Source organism: Phoenix dactylifera, unplaced genomic scaffold, assembly GCF_009389715.1.
Source record: "Phoenix dactylifera cultivar Barhee BC4 unplaced genomic scaffold, palm_55x_up_171113_PBpolish2nd_filt_p 000824F, whole genome shotgun sequence".
NCBI lineage: Eukaryota > Viridiplantae > Streptophyta > Magnoliopsida > Arecales > Arecaceae > Phoenix > Phoenix dactylifera.
Window position 1 is genome coordinate 4,150 of NW_024068191.1, and position 16,265 is coordinate 20,414.

The following is a 16,265-nucleotide window of genomic DNA, read 5'->3' on the forward strand; positions in this document are numbered from 1 at the left end:
AATAATAAAATAAAATACATTACAAAAATAATTAAAACAATAAGAAATCGATTATATTCTAATGTTTAACTAGCTAAATTAAATGTGAGAAATGAATTGGTATTCTTTTTCCAATTCCTATCGAATGATTGAATCGAAATCGTGATTTCCATTCCGCCTTCCATCCCATTCTGTTATAATTTGCATTCAGTTTCTTTTTCATTTTTACAAATTAAATGCAGCATAAGATCGCAAAATATACCATGTGGAAGGGAATTAGATTATTGGTCCATTTTGATGGACAAGCAATTAAGCAAGCGAGAATAAATCAAGAATTTCAAACAATATCGTCCATCCCTCGATCTCATCGTGAATATTCCAATGCATGAACATGCAAACAGGATCAAAATATTTTAGAGCAGGAGAGGGACTTTTCATCCACAGACCTGAGGACTGCTGATCCTGGAAAGCCAAGCAATCTCCGAAGCAATCTCGGGAGAGTAAATTGTTGCTGCTGCTGACGAATCACCCAAGTAGCAAAACGTTGCAGTTTTCTCGTCTTCGCCCACATGGTTAAGTAGAAATTAAGCGAATGGAAAAAGAGAGAAGAGAGAAAATATTTTCTGGGTTCTCAGTGGTCCCCACAAGAGAGCTTCGAGGCTGGTGGGAAAATCCCCTCCGGCGGTCCACCCGCCATCCACGCGTGTCGGAGAAGAGGTCGTACTCGTCGGCACCCGCCATCCACGCGGCCGAGTAGCCCACGGGTCCGGCGAGTCGTGGAGAACGAAATCGCGGCCCCCGACTCCGGCCCGAGTCGAAGAGGCCCTCCTCGAGTCGCGGCAGCTCCACGATCTCCCCCAGCTCGTCGGAGGACTCGTCGGGACGGGTGGCGTGGGTGGGGAAGGGAGGTCCATCGCGGCGGCGCGGGCGGCAGCCTGTACGTCGCGAGGGGAGAGGTGGCGGGGGGGGGAGGGAGGCGGCGAGGTCGGGGAAGTTGAGGACGGCGGCCGGCGCCCTTCCCTGAGCGCCGCCGTCGTGGCCGCGCGGCCATCTCCGGCGTCGGGAGGTCCGAGCCAGATGCGCGACTTCTTACGGGCTCCCGGATCTCCGATACCCACTTCCCCCACGCCCGCATCCGCACGCCGCGGTACACGGGTGCCTGCTCCCGTCCCGCTGCTTCCCCCGCCGCCCGTAAGCCTCTCTTCTTCGGAGACGGTGACGGCGAGGAATTGGAACGACGACCATGAGCATGACATTGAGTTCCTGCAAGCTGGTTTCGCTTTCGAGGAGGCCATTCGATGTGTTCGATTCCGAAACGGCTGAAAACGGTAATCTCCTGGAATCCGTGTTCAAAGGGCGGCGGAGGAAACGTATGGGGGTGAATGAGGAACGGCCCATTTGGATTAGAAGCAGGGAGAGGGCACGCAGCAGATGGGATCTCTAGGTGCTAAAAAGGTTGAGATAGGTTGCTATGTGGGAACACGCGATTGGAAGAACAAGATAGCTTCTCTTCTCCTTTCCGTCGTATGCTGTGTGCGGAGAGAGAAGAAAAAAGTGGCTTGATTGGGGAGGGGGGAGGCCAGAGAGGAAGTGAGGATGAAGGTTGGGGCGTGGGAGGGTTTTAGTAGGGAGCGGGAGTGCTGCAAGCTGCGACGCAAACACCCTATTTTTCCCGCGAGGGATGGGATGGGATGGGATGGGCTCGGTCCCTTTGCCGGACGCTATTCCTTTGGTACACGTAGTGGGGCTCCCCCTTGTACCATGTCCGCTTGTCTTTAATGCTCCCTCTCGCCATTTTTTACCTTTATTCTTCTGGTCCTCTACTCTCTTTCTCTCTACTCGTTTCTTCCTTCCTATTCGTTGTGGGTAATTCTTCGCTCATTTAAGAACAAGAGCGACCAGCTGTGCACCGAGCGTTGATGTCTCCTCGTTATAGAAGCGCTGCCAATCATTTGTATGAAATGTTAAGTGATATTGTTGGAATTCATCGTTTCTAAAATCTCGCCCGATAATTCAGCCCGCCTATTAAATAACGGCACATGTCTAATAAAACCAACGGCAATCAAATTTTTAAACATGCTGAAAAGAAATACTATGGGTGATCTTGGTAAATAAGAAAAATGCTCAACCATAGCATATTTAAAAAGAATATTCTCAATCATAGCACATCTTAAAAAAAATATTCTAGCCGTCTGTGCTTATCTGTGAATTGTACGATTGTAATCGTGTAGATTCATATTTTCTTTCTTTATAAATATCAGGCACAAAACCCATTAAGTATGAAGAGAAAATCCGAAGCAACTTTCTGTAGTCACAAAATAACTTTAATGTTATGCTACACGCTTCCCAACTCAATCGAGTAGAACGGCCTGTCCAACACACACACACACACCACACACACATATATATAATATATATATCCAATAATAATCCATGTGAAATACTGGAGAAAACAGTTACTATGACTTGGATGCAAAACGATGTCTCTTTGAAGGAGGGTGCAACAGCTGATCTATAGCCCCAAGTGTTTGCACGAGTTTTCCTCTGTTATTGGTGTCTTCTTCCTCGTTGGCAACGGGTCCCAAAAATGAACAAAACCCATGCCGAAGGTCAGTGGTTTTGCTTGGCTCAAACGCTGGTTCTTGATGAGCTTGGGTGGTAAAGCTGCCATTCCCATTCAACTTCGTAGATGAAGAGAGACTGGAGTAAAGAACAGCGAGCGCCTAGAAGGTCTGAATGCAATCATCGTGAAGTTTCCCACGGTTCCAGACATTAATGCCTAAGGATTTCATCACTGCCAGTGTTTTCAGCCACTTCATAGTAGAACCTCAGCAGCCCTACTAGTCCTCCACAGGGATCTCTCAGGAAGATGGTAAGTTTGCGTCTTAGCTCAATCATGCACCAAAAGTTGTTCGGAGACATTGAAAGAGTAGAAAGGGCACTTTTTCTTTGGTCCAACTCACCAAGTTGTTACACCTTATCAAGCAAGCAAATACCCCTCGAACAAAGTATTTGGAGGCCTTAATTTGATCCCGCCCAAAAGGTCCTGAGGCCAGATTTAACAGGTCAGTTGTCTGGGGTACCATCAATGGTTTCTCCTTCACATGTTCCTGTTGGGACTCCAACACACGATGCCAAACCAGAGGTTACGATCGAGCAGTTCCCACCTCTCCACCCCTTGATTGCAATAGTGCGATTGTCTACCCAATTCAACGTACTGGTTCTTGCTAGCTTTAAAGTCTCCATGGAGGTATATCGATCGTGCCTTTGTCAAATAGTACAATACCATCGCAAATTCCAATTGAGTTGTCGATCACTGCAAATTACCTCTTTATCTAGTCAATAGGAAGAGGATACCATTGCATGCTAACCATTGGTTCGAAGAGGAACAGCCAAGTGTGGCATGGATCGATTGATGATAGTTAAATTAAGACAAGAAATTATTGTCTGCACTGTGTGTACCATATGAACGTACATATTGCCCATAATGGGCTGGTTTCGAAGGGCTCTTTGCATAAAAAGACGTCTCTCGGAGCCCGATCATATGACCAACGATTATGATTGGCTATAATGCAAGGTTGCATATGATGTGAGAACCCGTGCAAGTGTGTATTTTAGTCTCACATTAGTTATTCGCTGGATAGATCTTAGATACTTATACAGGATTAAGGAAACCAAACAATATCTTCTGGCTAGTCTTTTTGAATGAGGTCCTAGATTGTTATAAATGGTATCAGAGCGGACCAGGCTTATATCCTATGTTGACTAGGAGACACTGCAGTACAGGTCTATTGAGGTTGACCGTGGGCCGATCTTAGTATTTGTGATTAGATTTGAATGGATTTGAATTCTTAATCTGATGAGACATCAGGGCTTAAACGGGCGAGAGTATGTGAGGGATCCATGTGGGCGTATATTTAATTTCACATCGGTTATTCGCTGAATAGATCTGGGTACTTATACAGGATTAAGAAACCCAAACAATACCTTCCTGCCCTTGGGATCGTTATCGTTACGGCACAAGGGAGACCAATCTTGAATCCCTTTTCTTTTGGAGACCTCGCAAGCTGCCAGAGCTGGAGATAGAAGGGATGTCCAAGCATTAAACAGCGTTGCAATAGCCTGCCTCTGTGAAAGTAATTTGTACCTTACTGAGCTGCAATGCTAGTGTATTTAGGGACCGTTAGTCCTGGCTATGATCGTCGCGGGAAAAGAAATGAGCTCATTGGATCATGTGGTTCTGGTTGTACCGCTTGCGGTGTAAATATATAGAAGATATTGTTGAATAAGGATAATGTAGACTGCTTGTGGTTCTGGTTGTAACCGCTTGGACTGTTGGTTTCCATCTTAATTGTTGCTCGGGACCACTTTTTGCCACGGTGTATTAGTGTTAACTGATCAACATGCTGTGCCCATGTTGTAGCAATCTCAATAGAAGATATTGTTGAATAGGGGCGGCCCGATATATTTGGGGCATAAGGCGAATCCAATAAATGAGACCTCTTTTTTTAATAATAAAAAATTTTAATAAGTATAAAATACTTAAAAAAATAATATCGGAAATAGATAGCTATCAAGTACACTATTTCAATAAAGATATATGAATCTAACAAAGATAGACAAGAAACCTTAATATAATTTTTGAATTAAAGCACAGAAATATAATTGCTCTAAAAGAAGGACCATAAAACTGATTAAATAACTGAGATAATGCTTGGCAATACTGTTTACCATGTCAAGCAAGAGTAGAATAAGAAAAGGCCCATCCCGTGGCACTTCATGGTCAGGTAAAGAAAAGAATTTGTCCAGAAAGAAACTTTCTATAAGAGAAAGTAGGGGCATTATGGGAAATTCACTCCATCTAATTGATAAAAGTCCCATCCCACCATCTCCCCTTCAGGTGAGTACCCAAGCAACAACTGCAACATCACAGCACAGCAGCATTCAACCCCCTCCCTCCTTTTCTCTCTCTACCACCCCAAGAGGGGAGAAGAAACTGAGAGGAGAAAATTAAAAGAATCTCCACCCTCCAAGAAGTCCATCTCCAATCCCCCTATCTTTCTTCTTGATGGCCCAGCTGGATCAGGAGTAATGTATCCAGGAGTAATGTGAGGGAAGGAAACCAAGACCAAAACCAAAAAAGAGAAGGGATGAAAGATAAGAGTGGCTTCAGGCGTGTATCAAGCCAACCAAATCCCTCCTCTCTCTCTCTCTCCCCCCCCCTCCCTCTCCACCCAAAACAAAACTACTGTCCCCAACTTCCCAAAATTGCCCCCTCTGCAGGCCAGGAAACTCTCCGCCTCCCTTCCATCAAGGGGGAAGACTCGTAGCCAGCTCCTGTTCCCGATTTTGTATGGGGCCTTTGCTTCATTTTGGTCACGCCTCCGGAGGCCTTCCATTGGCCCGAGGCCTTAGGCGACCGCCTCTGTTGCCTAACGCTCGGGCCGGCCTTGTTGTTGAATAAGGATAAATGTAGACCGACGGAAAAAATGTTCATAGGATAATGTGTATTTGGCCTATGCCTACACTTGATTGCAGTATATAATTGAGACATATCATATGTGATTATACTAAGACACCTAATTTTCTTTTCGGGCATTCGTAAGATACCTAACTAAAGGCACCAAACTAGTATGCTCATAGATCTCTTTGTGGCTGGACTGACCCAACTACTATGAGAAGGATGCTCTAGTTGTCTAGCCCGTTAGAAAGAAACGAATGGCCAATTTAAACTTTGGGGCCTTTGGACTGAGTCCAAGTAGCTATGTAACTGGATATCGTTTACCGACAAGCTGATACCAATCTTCTACTAGTCTTTCATGTCAACAAAGGTTGCAAATAGACTGTTAGCAATGAAGACAATAAAACTTCATGATGTATCGGATTCGCGCATGAACATGATCAATGAGACCTAGGTTCCCATGCATGGATATCTAATAAGGCAGGGAAGAGGGAGAAGATGAAATCATGATGTCCTTGGTTTCTCACTCCTTGCACCCATGTGCATTGGTACATGTAGAGATCATTGATGCACCCTAATCGGCATACCGATTGATCAGATGAGCAGGACCTAGTTTGCATCCTTATAGATGTTGTCGAGCACCTCTCAGAATAATTGCCAACTTCTCTCCAAGCACACTAGCATTTACAAAAGCATCAACATGACATGTCATGGAAAGAGCAAGGGACACTAGCCATCGGAAAGCTAGAGATTCAATACAAATTGCACATATTCATATTAGCCAGCTGCAGCCCTCACCCATCTGCGATCCATATCGAACTCAATCCTAATTTTTGTCATATTTATCGACCGACTTTTTTCAAGCTAACTGGGGCCTAAATGATCTGAAGTATACTGACAATATTTCACTAGATTTATTTCAACAGGAGCACTCTGATTCATGGCTACATGGCACCGATATTTTCCTTTCCTCTCCTCTATAAATTTGTTGTTCAATTTTGGGAAGCTAGGCGAGCCCACTAAGCTCAACCTCACATGGACATGGATTTGGCACAGTTGCTTATTTGACCCGTGCATGTGATGATGTATTTGGGCCCACATCTCAAACCTACGCCAACAAGATTTATGGTAACATGGGCAGGCTATAAGGCCGATTCGTCATGGCTCCATCAGACTTATTGCTCATCTGAAATGGCTATCTTAGGGTTAGGGATTTTAAGGCAGGATCAAAGATTGTACTTGATAAACTGAAGTAGATAAGAAGAGAGAGTCTCTCCTAAATATATCCTATAAAGTTAGAGGCGTTATGCTCCAAATAATAAAGCAAATAGTTCTCTATATGATGTCTTCCATGGGGCTATTTGCAGCTTTGTTGGCTTCCTAAGAGGAGAATTGCAAGCAAAAATTTGTGAATCCGCTAATGATTTGCACTAAAATCTTCTATTTGGATATTGTGATAGCTTTGGCATATCGTTTTTCCGACCAGTCACGTATATATTGCACTAAATCTCTTCTTATGAATCACATCAAACCTCTCATGCCACGTGCAAGAAGCTTTTGTGTGATTAAGCAGCACCCTACAGCACTAGTCAAAGATGAGCATGAAATTCGGTAAATGTGTGATGTAAGAAGATAATCAACTAACCAATTTGTTGGATTAGAGCAGATGGGAGCATGGATAATAAGAAAAATAATTTGGAACAACGAGTCTCTAGCTGGACTCGCAATTTCAAAAAGTTCAACTCGTAGTGATAAAAAAATGATTCAAGTTAGTGAGTTCCTAATTAGACTTGCAATTGCAAAAGTTTGAATAGAAGTGTGTCTTTGTGCTAGGGTGTTGGTGCTAGGCTTAAGGCTCTAAATGATGAATGTTAATAAATTGATCCAATGTACATGTAATTAGGATCTTGCTATATGATAACCTCTAGATTCGTTTTAATGGTGAGTCAATGCAAACTTTTGGAACATAAAAACATAAAGGAATAGATGAAATGAATAATTGATAGACATAAGCGCCCCGATCATGACACATGTGATGCAAGTGTACACCGAATGATTTAATCATAATCATTCACTTAACATTTTGGGTTTCACACATACATCACATGTAAAGGTTGATGAATCTTATGTGAAACCCATCATGGATACTACTTTGTATAACGCATGAGGTAGATCATACAATACTTTTTATCAAAACTTCTCCGGGTAGATCATAATGCTAAGAGATGCATGAATTTCATACGATTTTGACAAATCATGTACAAAAAGATTTATTGAAACAAAGAAGCCATCCGTCCAAACACACTCCCTATCTTTCATAAGGCTTAAGCTCTAGGACTTTTTAAGAAGATTTATTTCAAGATTATTATCTAGAAACAAAGCAACAAAAAAATATTAAAAAGACATAATGACATCAACACTTTCATTTTGTGTGATTTGGCATTTTAACTCAATCTATCATTTTTCTCTTTCACAAAAACAAAAATTTATGTGGCTGGACCTCAACACCCTCTCTTCAAGGAGCCAGCTCCAATGAACAAAGTCGAGAAAAACTTGGCTTCTCGATATCCACTACGAGAGATCTCTCCAGGAAAATAAAATAAAAAACCACGGAACAAGAAAAGGGAGCAATAACATGTAGGGTTTGTTTTGACGTGGAATCTATGTTATCTAGCAATAACAACCCCAAGAATTTCAAAGAAGCTTGATGTTATTGAAGAACAATTGAAGAGATCTCCATTGGTTGATGTCCTTCAAATTTCAACGTCCTCAAAAAGCTAATTCAGCTAGAAAAGTGATTTTCTTGTACTGGTACGAGGGATAATGAAACGATCACCTCCTATATTGCTAAAATACTGTCCTTGGCCATCCTTTCTTTTAGTTTTTTTTTTCTTTTTTATGTGAGAAGATCTTGCTTCAGAAGTTTCCAAAAATGTTTGCTGGACTTGTAAAGATATGACTCCATAGGAGACCGTCGGATGTTGTGAAAAAATATTGGTTCTTGAAAATCTTATAATCTTGCAATGGTGGATGTGAGAGAAAGAGAAATAGAAGGAAGGGTAAGGCTACAATATTCAATAATCCGACCAAAAAGAGTGTATCAAAACTTGGATTGATGGTAAGGACATACTTATCTTGTATGCGTTTGGGAAGGGCCATTCAGTAGACTTCTTATCAGTCGGCTGGATTGAGTGAAAGATGTTCAAAACATTAATAAATTCAGCCCAATAATTTGGCTCGAAGAAAGTAAAATTTGCTGGCAGGCAGGTATGCACCCTTACCTATTTTTTATCCAACATTTTTTCATGAGATAAATTTCTCTCACTCGAGCGGAAAAAGAAAATCTTACCGGGTCGGATTAAGATCCGAAAACCTGCTATTTTCACCGTAAGAGAGGGTTTTCGGGTTGTAACCCCCACGCGTCGCGTCCAGCCAAGGGAGAAAAAAATAAAACAGGAGATATCAAACTGGAAACTGGGAGCGGCGAAAGCACCGATCCCTCGGCGCTCGCGGTTGAAGCGGGGGAGAGCGACGGAAGAGGAGAGCGTCGAGGGGATTCTGGAGCGTGAGAGGCTTCAGATGGAGCAGATCAGAGAGCTTGAGCTTTAGATCAAAGAAGCCGACGATGATCGGTCCTCTTCCGACGACGACGACGTCCTCATCAGGTTCCTTTCTTCTCCCCTTTCCCTCTGTTATCAAGATCGAGGGTTTCGATTAATAGAGCGAAAGAAAGAAGCCTCTGAACTTGTAACCAGTTCTTGATTCTTGAATCTGTGATTCTGGCGAAAAAGAGGGGAAGAACCTTAATTTTGGATTGGTTGCGAGTAGGTTTTGATGTTCGTCATTTGTGAGTAAATCAAAGAGAAATAAAGAAGCAAACTGTAGATGCCTTAAAATTCTTTTTTTTTTTTTTGGTCTTCTACCGCTTAGGTTTCACGATTCTAGCATAATAAACGGAATGGATGGATATCTGGACGGTGTACCCAAATTCTTCGTTCATTACCTTGTTTTTTCAAGAGTCACTGAGGTAAAGAGATATTATTTGACATTATCTTTTAAACTCATATTCGGATCGTTAGTTAGATGCGTCTGAAGGTGGAAATTCCATAACCAGTATAGTGTTTTAGTATTTTCTAGGGTTGTAAAACAGGTACGGCATGTGTTCAGTATGATTCTTTATTTTGTGAGAATTATGTAGAGGCAGAAGACGATGGAAGAAAATATGTCTACACCCCGAAAGAAAGTCATTTTAGAACAATTTTTTTCATGCTGGATTGACACTTGGCCAATGAGTCTTCCCACTTTGGAGAGGCTAAGAAAAACATCAAATTTGCAGCCCATTGCTTTACAGCTTTGTATTTGTAATGACATGAATACTCATACATATACATTTCATATAAGTGTTAGAAAAAAGAAAAAAGATGTATAGGGCAGAAACAATAGATTTCACGTATGTCTCTTGTGCATGGTCTTTTTGGCGCAACAGTATAGTTACTCTATTGTAACTTGGGTGATGAGTCTGAAACAAGGAAATGACTTCTCTGCATGTGGGAATAAGGCTGCATACACCTAACCCCCTTCCAAACCTCATAGTGGCTAGAGCCTCATGCACATAGTTTCAATCTACTCTCCATTCGAGTTTATGCATTATTATATGTTAGACATTCCAATTCTCTCAGCAAATCGAGTCTCTTATTGCATGCAATGCACAGCCAGCAATATTTGCACGTTGCCATGGCTCGCTGCCCTTTTTGAATTCAAACTAATGCTAGAACAGTAGGAAGAGATGGATGTTTGGACCAGAACTCTTGGCCTTCTGGCTGGGTTAAAATCCTTGAGTGCATACATTCATAAAACCCAATGTTCTATTAAAAAGGATGATAATAACAACAAGAGGCTGCTATGTGAAATGTTATATAATCTTGAGTACCCTTAAATATAGTTGGATCATTTACTGCACACCCTTAAACATAATCCTGAGCACTGAACATTAACATTCTCTATTTCATATGCTCTACTACTTCCACTAGGTATTTGCATAAGAACAGCAGTAATTTTAAAATGCTTCATGAATTACCTGATGTTTTGTCCTGTCCCACATGGCAGTTGAACTAGGCCCAACAGGCTTGTGTTTGACTTGGCGTATATTGAATTATTTTATGGGACTATCCCCTAGTTACTTGGTAAAGACATGCTCCGTATCATTGGTCTTTCAATGCAGTTTCTAGTCAAGACTTCACTTTGCCAGCAGTATGTGTAAGCTGATGTTTTCTGGTTTTCTGGTTTGCATATCCCAGTCCCCTCTAATTATTACTCGTCCAAACTTTATCCTGTGAAAGTTATTTTATTTTATTGGTACCTGTCTTTGTCTCCTCCATAGTTCTTCCTGGAATAACAGCTTTTTAATAGTTCTTTTTGCCAGGATTATGTCCCTCAATTCTTTCAAGTCCATCAGGAGAATAGAAGACAGTCATGCATATTAGCTGATGCATCTTTTCTGAAATTTTCTTTTAAAGTAGAAAGAAATGAACCAGGGTCATATAGTTTCTGACTAGTTGCACGTCATACTATTTACTATTCCATCTGTCTGATCAAGAATATTTGCTATCTGTCTTACGCATGGAACTGGCCATGACGATGGAGCAGCAGGTCCATCTGGTGGCTTTACCTTCTATACATGTTTGGCTTTGTTGCATATCTTGGCAGTAATTATCCCATAATTAAGCTCAAATAATTCTCTTTTTTTTTGTGGGGGAATGGGGTGGGGAGGGACTCAGAGACTTTACAGTTGCTGTCACGTAACAGAGGTTGAGGATACTCATGATAGGCTGTCATTTTTGGATGGCAGTGCAATCTTGAATTTGCCAATGTTTTATCTTGAACGTATATTCTGCCTTAATTACTTATCAAAATACCATGTCTTGCTCTTCAAAGGCTAGCTTTCTAGTGGCATTATATTTCTCAGAATTCAGTCACTCCATCTGCTAACATGCCCTGACATTTAATCATAGTTTTCCTTCCAACAGTCACATGCAATATCCATCATATTGGTCAAGGAAAAAGATGAATGTCACAACAACTTTGACAAAGGGAATCTCTCTCTCTCTCTATAGAAAGAAAACTAGGTTCAGTTTGCTTGGAAATTCAAATATCATCCATTAAGATGCTTCCACTAGACCTATTATAAGATTAGCTACATGATTTCCAATATTAATGACAACATAAACCATGAAATTGGCTTAATCAAAAGCATCTGAAAAAATGACATAAACTTGTTCAGCCAAGCAATTTCACTTGGTTTATTAATTTGTCTTAAATGATGCAAGGTTTAATGAATACAACGATACAAATCAATTACTTTATATAACTTGCATTTTAGTGCTAAACATGCATCCCTGGGGCTTGTCACACAGAACTTTGTATAGGCTGGACATGAGTCTAGCTGATGTCAAGATGAATTGGTCTGATCAATGCTTTTCGAAGTACCCTCTATAGAGATGTTGATAGTTGACCGCATGTTTACCGGAGATCATTTAGAAGTAGATTCTTGTTAAGTGCAGTATCAAGCAATGTAGGCACATGCTATGCATATGTACTTTGTTGAAACATACTTAAGGTTTAAAGGATATAACCTTAAAGACACTTGAGATGTGTTACCGTGTACTATTCTTAAAGTACATTGTTTATACCAACTGGCAATTGGTAATGCTATTAAAGCTATCTTACATCTTGTATCAGCCTAGATACAAGGTCTCGAGCTAATAACAATTCAAATAATAATAACTACCGCAGTCATTAACCTGGAGGGTTGGCTAATAAAGGAGCTGTTTATTATATACTGACTAAGAAGGTGAACATTCCACCTTGTTTTTTTCCCCAGCCTTTGTCCAGTCGTAATCTTGATTTATCTTTCCTTTGTTTTGGTCTATTCATATTTATGAATGCCTAGCAAGTGTTTGAGTTCTGGAAACTATCTTATAGGACCCCTCAGGCATTTTTTCTTAAATATTGGGTACTGCTGTCACTCGATGTTCAAGCTGCACAACCTCAGGTGTCAATGATTGCTTTGTGGAGGCTGGTTTCGACAGTCTTATGGAAAAGTTTCTTCCGCTTGGTAAGAGGAGATTCGATGATAGTATATAATAGTAAAATTGCTTTTCTGGTTATATACTGCATGCCTGCCATAGATATATTGATTAGATTGTCAGGAATGCGATAATCTTTGTGCAGCTTTGCTGTTGAATGATTGGTACGATGCATTTGGTTGTCGTTGTAAGATGAATGTTCTTATATGTACTTGGAGCACATTCTCCATTTAAATTGCAGGTGTGCATGGACAATCACCTTGGGGATCCGTAGTTACAGATCAATGATGATCCATAATGAGAACTGAAACAAGGAATAAAGGAAAGATTTTTTGTTCCTTTCTTTCTAGCCAAATGTAATCTATATGTAAGTGCATTTTAATTACCAAGAACAGGATATATGCTTATTCAAGCATGGTGTTTCAGGTGCACATGTCAGGAGTGCTTGCTGCATATCAACCTCTGATGAAAATGCGTTATGTGTCTGAATGCATTGTGATATCAGAACCCAATAGTACTTTTTGTTGTTATGATAAGCTCGTTAGAGATTTGGTTTTCCTTTTTAAGCCAAATAGGCAGTTCCTGACATTTGAACACCTCGATCATGTTGGATGGGAACTGTTCTCCATTTGTGAAACGGCTTGGAGCTTATTGTTGCCAGCAGGTAAAGGTTTCAGCATTCTTAGTTCAGGAATGCTTGCTGAATACTTACAGGGTTTCTATGTGCTTTGTTACATGCGGATTTGTAGACTGAAGCTTGGAAACCAATTGGAAGTTGGCATTTCAGAGCTTGGCTTCGGGCAGTCTGAGGCCTGTTTTATCATTCAGAGAGATTTTGGGTTGAGTTTTTAATATTTTGAGAAATCAGCTTCCTTGCGGTTGTTCCCCCACCCTCATAAGAACACGGTAATGATCAATAGGGTCTAAATATCCCACCAAATTCTGAACCCCCTCCAAGACCGAGAGTCTCTCTATAAACATAGTCAAAAATAGACCTGCTGCTTCTATTATTGTTTGAGTTGGTTCAAACTAAAATGCTTTTATTTTGTATCGGATGGCTCTAAATAAATTACCATTTGGTTTGATTTATATTCTGAATGGCAGTATGAGAACAAAGATTAGAGCAGAGAAATTTAGAAAAAAATAAAGAAAAAAAAGAAATTTGTTAGTTGCAAAAAAAATCCAAGATTGGAACTTTTGTTTTTTCATTAAAATTCATTTTGTGTTGTCTGTAAAAATAAAGGAATAATCATGCAAAAAATTATAAATTATATGAGGTTTTCAATTTTCTCTTGAACATTAACTTAGTGCAATCAGGTCATAAAACTTTTAAATTCGTTCAATTCAGATCTCGGCTATGAATTTTGTTTGGCTGTCGTGACAAAATTATTACATAATGTTATATGACTAGTCTTTATGGCAGAAGAGGATGATTACTTATATAACATCATGTAACTATTTCCTCACGACAGCTAGATAGAATTCATAGCTTGATTCTGAATTGAACGAATTTAAAAATTCGAAGATCGGATTGTACTAAATTAAAATTTAGAAGAAAATTGAAAATTTTCAAATAATTTAGAATTTTTTATATAATATTTTAAATATAAAAGGAGAAAAAGGATGCGCTCGTCAAACACCATAAGAGCGGTTGAAGACCTACTTGGATTGCTAGCTTTTTATTGGGTTCTGAGAGGCCCGATATTGGTGTATTAGAGGCGAGGCCATCTTGTCATCAAGAGGGCATTTCTTTGGATCGGGTGAGAAGCATCCGGAGGCACAACTATTGGTATATGAGTCTGGGTGATTGCTATTTCCAATAGCAGGTTCTTTTGATGGGGTTTTGGCCATAAGTGAGAATCGCAAATGTTCTCCCATCCCACTTTTTCCTCTCTTGTTCAGATCAAAAGCGCAGAAGAAGGGGGCGTAGCGACGAGAGCCGGCCTGTCTGACCCGTCGATGACCTATGGCCAGCGAACACGTCCAAAGCAAAACAGCATGAAATTGAATTGGAGGTTAATGCAACAAAATTGAAATCAAAGCATAAAATCGCACGCAAAAAATTTTATTGAAGTTAGGTGGTGAAGGGGTTTTGACTCAAGCCGAATAAAATTTTTTACTCGGTTGATCTACCAAAAGTTAAATTGAAGTCCAAGATCGAGTAGAAATATGGATTTGATCATAGAGAGGAGAGTTGATTCGGGCCTTCACAAAATTAGACTCATTGTTTTAATCCAAAAATTAAAAGATAAAATTTTTAATTATCCAATTCTTAATCTTGTAATGAGATTAGAATTTTCGTAGACATCATGGATTAATCCTTCCTCTGGTACCCAGTAGAAGTTGTTTTGGCCCTTTTTTAGGTACTTAACTCAGCAAATGCTTTAACAAACTTCCGACACAAAAGAAAGAGAACAAATCTTTTTGATTTGATAATTTGATCAAAATTTAATATCCAAACAAAAAACAGATAGAAAAATTCAATATGGCCTCCAAATAAAAAAGTTTCACATTACCTAAAAAAGTTGACCGATGATCTCAATGGATCTAACAAGAAGGACAAAAAAAATATGAACCAAATTATTTAATAAATATATTATTGATAATATTTTTTGTTTTGCATCATGATGCCCAAATCAAAGCAGCTATATAACAACAAATTGGATAAAAACTTTTACATGATATATAACAGCAGGCACAAGCTTGACTATAGTGATCAAATCAAAATAGAACTACTAGAAACAATGGTGCGGTGACATAGGGACAGTAATATAGAAAAAAAACACCACGATAGCATGCTGGAGGATATAACGGTACACACGTGCATAGCGGTTGTAGAACTTGATGATCAAGCCATCAAGTTGAGACCGGTCCCGAGGGCAAAGGTGAAGTATGAGATCGCCAGTGTAACCCACATGATGCGCTTCGTAAGTGGTTTCATGGTGCCGCTCAAAAGTTGCATGAGAGGGACTATGAGAATCATAATGAGAGCGAAATTGATGAGGCTGGCCAGAGCGTACAACTTGAAAGCCAGCTTGTGGGACTTGGATTCGGCAGGCACCAAGGTTGCTCCAGAGAGGCACATCTGGAGTATTGGTGGCAAGGCCATTTCAAGGTGGATCATTTGGGCAGGAGGAGGTGGAGGTGGCAAAGTCGTTTCAAGGAGGATCGTTTGGGCAGGAGGAGGTGGGAGGAGGTTCATATTGGTTTGGGCAGGAGGAGGTGGAGGTGGCAAGGCCGTTTCGAGAAGGTTCGTACCAGTTTGGGCAGGAGGAGGTGCTGCTGACATGTTCGTTAAGGAGGACTGGCTTGGAGGTGGAGGTGGCAAGGCCGTTTCGAGAAGGTTTGTACCAGTTTGGGCAGGAGGAGGTGCTGCTGACATGTTCGTTGAGGAGGACTGGTTTGGGGGTGGAGGTGGCAATTCCGGCGTGGAGGTGGCAATTCCGGCGTGGAGGTAGGACTGGGTTGGGGTGGAGGAGGTGCTGCTGCCACCGGATTAAATAGGGATTGGGTGGAGCGCTTTCGGATCGTGGTGGGATAGTTTATAGTTCTTTCGTTTCCATGGATAGTTTATAGTTTAGTTTGTAGTTCTTTGGTTCCCATGGATAGTTTATTGTTTATAGTTTTGGCTGGGTGGGTGGTGCATGGGGTGACAAAATATGATCCGACCCGCCAATCCGACCCGTGTTCGACCCGCCATAAATAGGTTTGGGTTTGGCCTAAACAGGTTTGGGTCGTAA

The 16,265-nt window shown here is 40.8% G+C and overlaps 1 long non-coding RNA gene across 5 annotated transcripts; it reads left to right on the plus strand.

Annotated features, from left to right (window-relative positions):
- Positions 1-8,885: 8,885 nt before the first annotated feature.
- On the plus strand, positions 8,886-13,571 carry LOC103700016. Of its 5 annotated transcripts, none has more exons than XR_005509177.1 (5): positions 8,886-9,105; positions 10,547-12,290; positions 12,422-12,554; positions 12,767-13,189; positions 13,275-13,571. It is a non-coding gene; the product is annotated as an uncharacterized LOC103700016 (long non-coding RNA). The 5 variants fall into 5 exon arrangements; XR_005509178.1 differs by lacking the exon at positions 10,547-12,290 and adding an exon at positions 9,371-9,467 and having other exon boundaries at positions 8,889-9,105; positions 13,275-13,553; XR_005509174.1 differs by lacking the exon at positions 10,547-12,290 and having other exon boundaries at positions 8,889-9,105; positions 13,275-13,550.
- Positions 13,572-16,265: the final 2,694 nt, after the last annotated feature.